This window comes from Neopelma chrysocephalum, unplaced genomic scaffold, assembly GCF_003984885.1.
Source record: "Neopelma chrysocephalum unplaced genomic scaffold, ASM398488v2 Primary Assembly neopelma1_23b, whole genome shotgun sequence".
Lineage (NCBI taxonomy): Eukaryota > Metazoa > Chordata > Aves > Passeriformes > Pipridae > Neopelma > Neopelma chrysocephalum.
In genome coordinates this window covers 5,059,869-5,065,767 of record NW_020897692.1, presented here as the reverse complement: position 1 = coordinate 5,065,767, position 5,899 = coordinate 5,059,869, and the positions used below count along the sequence as shown (strand labels likewise).

The window sequence follows — 5,899 nt, the reverse complement described above, 5'->3', positions numbered from 1 at the left end:
CTGTCTTGTATAAGAAGTTTAATTTTTTCACTGTGCCTGAGGCCTGGCAGACTGGGAATTAGTTAGGACTACCTTCTGTCTTTATCCCCACCATGTACCAGCTAAAATTGCAGGAGGGAGCTTTTGACTCAGGCTGCTCCAGAAGGCTGTGCAACAGAGCACATGAACAGTAACACACAGTTCACCTCCTGTTTTTCCTTTCCCAAATCCTTTTCTCCCTACTTGGCTATTCGTTTGCAGGGTGATGGTGATACAGGAGGTCTGTTCCCTCTCTCCTCTCTCCTCGCTGGTGCAAGGGAGATGGCTGCAGGGGAGGCTGGTGATAAAGGAAAAGGACAGGGTTTTCAAGCACAGAGAGGGACATCTGTTGTTTCTCAGATTAGAATTGAACCTATAGTTGTCTGACAATTTGCAAGTTGGATTTATAAATCTGCCCTTGTAAGAGCTGAGTTATAAATGCACTGTGGAGTTTATAGAACCTGACACCAAATCTTAACTGCAAACCCTTGATTTATATACCATCTTTTAAAACACTAATTTTTAGTTTGGTTTTTACTGAAGTATTTCAGTACATGGTAAGTCAGAGAAAAAAATTTCCATATCCTAAACAGGATTAACAAATCTTAAATCAGATCTGTAAGTCTTACAACAGATTTACAAATCATACCAATAAATCCAAAATAAAACTATGCCTATTTTTATTCACTTTGGCTTACAAATCCTGATTTTGCAGATGCTTGGTAAGAAAGTGATTTATACAGTAAGAATTCAAAGCTCAATTGTCAGCATGATTAACTCTGAGAGGTCTGGCTCTCACATCTTATCTGAGTGGTTTGATTTACAAGCTGTAGTCAGGCTTTTTCTATCAGAGATTTTCTCCTGAAACTTGGAGTTGTTTATTGAAATCTACAAAAGGTTAAACTGTCTATATACCACAGTTTGACTGGCCTGGCAGTGTTATAGAAAAGGTGATACCTAATCAGATTGCAGCTGGCAAAAGTGCTCTGCATAACATTTGGTTGTCAGAGAAAACAAACAGCAGCTGAGGAACAAATTCTTGAAATGTAATAAGCTGAAATCCCTGACCCTTTCTTCTTGCATGCATGGGTAAGGCACAGTGCACACCTTCAACAGCTAAAAGGACAGAGGTGTAGGTCCGCAAGCTGCTTTACACTTGTTTAAATCCTGGTAGAGGTAAGATGAAATGTGGGTCGCAGACTTTACTGTGTATGTATAGATTTAAGCACATGCTTCAGCTTGCATTTTACTACAGTGCTGAACAGGGTTGTAGCTGATTCTTTTTTAGATTTGAGATTGGATTTTCTTTCTAACTCATGTCAATACCTTTGAAATTCATACAAATAAAAATGCCAGACAATTAAAACTACATAATTACAGAATGCATTCTGGAGGCTGAAATCAATGTAGTAATCTGTCTCCTTCCGATGAAAAAAACCAAACTCCACCAACAATCGAAAACAGCTTCAATGACAAGAGAATATTTAATTTATGGAATATTTATGTGAATTTGTTTCTACTTGACAGATGAGTTCCCACTAATCAGATAAGTAATTTAAAAATCACTTTCTATACTCTAGAGTGATCTCTTTAAGCGCCCATTTTTTCTTTGTCGATAGTCAAGCTTTTCTTTATCTCATCTAACATGTTTTCCTTATACCTACTCCTCACCTCCTCTTTATAGATTTAGTACTAAGAATCCTTTCACATTAAAGAACTCGGCAAATAGTCTGTGTCCCATCTGCTGTTTGGATTCACTTGCTGAGCTATGTATATAACACCTCGTAGTTCAGGAGTTGCTTTCATTATTTTTTGAGCTCCTTGAGAGCTTCTGGGTACCTGCAGACAGAAGACACAGTGGCAACCACGTTATAACACAACTTACAGACTCATGTTAATATTGCTATGTTCTTAAAATTAATTAGTATTTGCCTAAACTCAAACGCAAATGCTTGGTTGTGCTTTAGGGGTTCAAACCCATAAGTGTTAAAGATAATACATTAGCTGGTAGAAAATAAGTGAGCCTATACAGATAAAATTGGAAGCTCTTTTCATAGTATAAAAGGAGATTATTTTAGATTTCTGAATTACCAGCCCAATATGATTGTTTTGCCTAGTTTTGAAGCAGTTACTGCTCCTGTCAAAATTTGATTAAGATCAGCTATTTTAGATGCAGATGTATTTGTATCAAGTAAGCATGTACCTGCCAAAACCAAATGATACTAGCTACAGCTGTCATAAAGGTGTTCTATTGGGGCTCAATTTTGTTGGGCTATTACTTGATTGGTCTAATATTTCCTCCAAGCACATAATGGGCTGAGGATAGCCAGTCAGTACTGCTCAGTACTCTGGCCTCGTTACTCCTGGAGCTGCTTAGGATTTGATGCTAAGTTCAAGACAGCCATGTTGCAGCAGAATCCTTGCAAAACCAGAAAGTCCATAATTCTTTTCTAGTGAATTCACTGAAACTCCTTAAAAAGTGAGTGAGATGATTCTGGTGCAGCTAAGCAGCTAACTTTTAGTGTGATAAATGCTGTGATTTGACAGGCTACCTGGATTTGAAGAAGTGAGATCCGATGGGCTGGTGCCTACTGATTACACAGTGATTATTTAAATCCTTGTTTGTTGTTGGGAGCTGTTTACTGAACACAGCAGCTCATCAAGAAGAGACTTCCCAATCTGAACAAATAAATCGCGTAATCCTAATAGCAAACAAAATGTTACAGAAATAATGAAAGACTTCAAGGAGGGTGTGGGGGCTGGAGCAGGGTTGAGTAACTTTGTCTGTCAGTGCATACATCTCTCACTAGCACTTGTTAGTAAATTTTCAGGGACCAAGCAAGTTAATGGCAGGGCAGTGGTTGTACTGATAACAAGATATTACATAAAGATAAACATAATTACAACCATGGGTCTGTGTCTTTTTTTTTTAAACCCATAATTATGATAGTAGTATGGTTTTAATAATGAATGGAGCTGTTCCAGAATAAGCAAGTATCTATTACTGCTCAGGAAAACTGTGTTTTACTTTACTTGTGCTTGGTTTTGTCCAAGCATACCAAAACTACCTCAGAAAGAGCAATGGGATTTGGAGAGCCATTTGACCTATGATGAAAAGGAAAACAGGAATCCAAAAATTCGCTTTGTGGCTTTTGTGGCTTTAACAAATCAGATGAAATCTCACATATAAAATGGCATAAATATATTTACTTTACTACCTTGGAGAAATGGGTACATAAAACTATGCAGACAAAGCTTATGCAGATCTGGGCAATGGTTAAGTAGAAGTCGTCTTTGTTTTTATTATTGCAGTTGGCATATATACATACCTAAAGGGGTGTTTGGATTTTCTCAACTACGTATCAACATTTCTTCCTTGAAAATCCTTTCCTGGATAAACTGAAAACCCTGGAGACTTTATATGAGCAAGGGCGTAGTAAAGAATTTGAAGTGAAAGGTCTTTTCTGCATTGCCCTGCACTGAGCTGGAGGAGGACTAGAACATCCCAGGGACCTTATGTGACATGCCAGTGGCAGTTTAGGCCACAGCACTAAACTCAAGAATGGACTTTTTATGATCTGAGTATAAAGTGTCACTTCAACAGCCCAGAATTTGGTTTCACAGTTGTATGCTATGTTCAATCTCAATTTGTACCAGTGTGAATGGGTACAAATTCTGGCCCATGATGTAAATAGTAGAACTTATCAAAATGTGCCTCTACTCTTGGAAAACTCTATTTTTTCTCTTAAAAACATGAAAATTCTTGATTGAAAACAGAAAGCAAAATATTTATTTCAAGTTGCTCCAATGTGATTTGCAATGTCTCAATTTATTTAAACAAACCAAGAGGTTTTATCTTGGGACAACTTGAAGTTAAAAACTGTAGTTTTAAATTTTTGGGGTTTTTTTCTAAACTATGTCTTTCTAGGGCACAACTACGATTTTCCCATCATTTGAAGTGCAAATAGCTCACACCTCATTCACCTCAATGGGTCAGCCTTCCCTGTCGGTACTGCGGCACAGATTACTTCAGGGAATACTTGCAGTACAAAATGGAAATGTTGTTGGAAAGCAGTTCAGAGGAAGTGTGTTGCTTTGAGAAAACAGGGATATTTGGCTCCTAAAATACAGTTCTTATGAAGTGTTCTGACAGCTTACAAGGATCATATTGAAAAGTGCTGTTACTGTTCTCAGCTCTACACAACCCTACCTCCACACTCCAACTAAGAAAGCAGTGAAGGGAAAGAAGAAAGATCTCTTTCTGGGTAGCTGGAAAATGGAAAGGCTCCATAGTGAGACAAGAGAATAGCAACCCTCCATACTATCTTCTCTGTGTGAGAAGAACAAAGACTGTTTTCTTGGCCCTTTGCCTTGTCTCCCTCTCTTCTCCCTTGGTGGTGGAAATCATCCAGCTCTCATGTCCCAGTAGCCCCGGCAGTGGGGAGGAACTACTCTGTCTTCTTTCTGTGTTAAGTCCCTCGTAAATTAGTCTCAGATTCTCTGTCTCTTGGAAAAAATGCATGTTATTGAAACAAGTTTGTAAATGTGCTGGTTTACAGAGTTTAAAATTATTGTTAACCTTTCACAGGAAGTCATGAAGAAGAAAGGAAGGTAGCCTTTTATGAACTGATATAGCTCTTAACAGCTCCTTCAATGAGTCCTCATATCAGAGGAGATTTAAAGTAAAGAAGAGAGAGACTCCTGATGGGATAAACCTTTTCTTATGTCTTTGAATTACAGGTCAGGCTTTGCTTATAACAATGAAAAAGAAGTCGGAGCAGGTATTGACTTCACAATGATGCAGATCAGGTTTGTGTACTCATGCAGACAAAAATGAGAATTCAAAGCCAGACAACATCTCACAGAGGGAAGAAATGGAAAATTAAACCTGTCATTATTGCATTGGAAATTATAGGATTATATCTATCACTCATAGCATATAACAAATGTTGTGGCCAGCTTTGCTGAGTAGTTAAAGAAGGAAATAGTAATTGCAAGCTGTTGTTTATCTTTGTGACATATATCTTACTTACAGCTTTCTTTAAAGGAGAAGAATTATCTCTTCATCCTCATCTGCTTTATAAGTTAGATTTCATTGCAGAATAACGTAGCGGCTTAATGAAGACCATATCCTTAAACATCTGCATCCATTTGATCAGTAGATCAGATCACTGCTTCCCTTAGGTGTGTTTGACCTGACCCTATTCTTACTGGCTTCACTTGCAGCAGGGATTTAATTCATAGTGTTTCATTTTCAAATCTTAATACTCATCTATGCTGTCAGTGTATTTGCTAAACATTTAATATTAATCTAGGGGCCCCCTGGTGGTCTAGTGGTTAGGATGCGGCGCTTTCACCGCCGAGGCCCAGGTTCGAGCCCCGGTCAGGGAATTCCCCCGGGCAGATGGAGCTCGTCAAGCCCTGTAAGGGCATCCATCTAAGAGAAGGTCACTCTAAACAAACCTACGTCCTGAGGACCTCACTGCCATTGTCCAAGCTCCATCTGCTTGGCCCCGGCAGATGAACCTTAGGATTAAAGGGTGGGCTCAGTTCAGCGCACGCTGTGTCTCACCTAAAAAAATCCATTGCGCAGGCTTGAAAGGTAAAAGACCTTTGCCAAATCTTCGTTCACGAAGACTGGCCATACTAATATTAATCTAATTCAATAGGGTGATGTTTAAAACTGAAAAAGTTCTGCTTTTTTTTTCCCACCGCTATCGTAAGTTGTCCTCAAAAAAGCAGATTATATAGGAAAGAAAAAAAAAACCAACAGTAACAGAGTTTAGCAGTGAGCAGCACTCAAGCTGTCAAGTGTTTTTCTTTGACTTCTTGACACAATAAAAACAGACCTAAGATTTTTTTCCACTGGCACTTACAAATA

At 38.5% G+C, this 5,899-nt stretch overlaps 1 non-coding gene across 1 annotated transcript; it reads left to right on the top strand.

The window, feature by feature from the left end:
* Positions 1-5,337: 5,337 nt before the first annotated feature.
* On the top strand, positions 5,338-5,409 carry TRNAE-UUC. Its single transcript has one exon. It is a non-coding gene; the product is annotated as a tRNA-Glu (tRNA).
* The last annotated feature ends 490 nt before the right edge of the window (positions 5,410-5,899 follow it).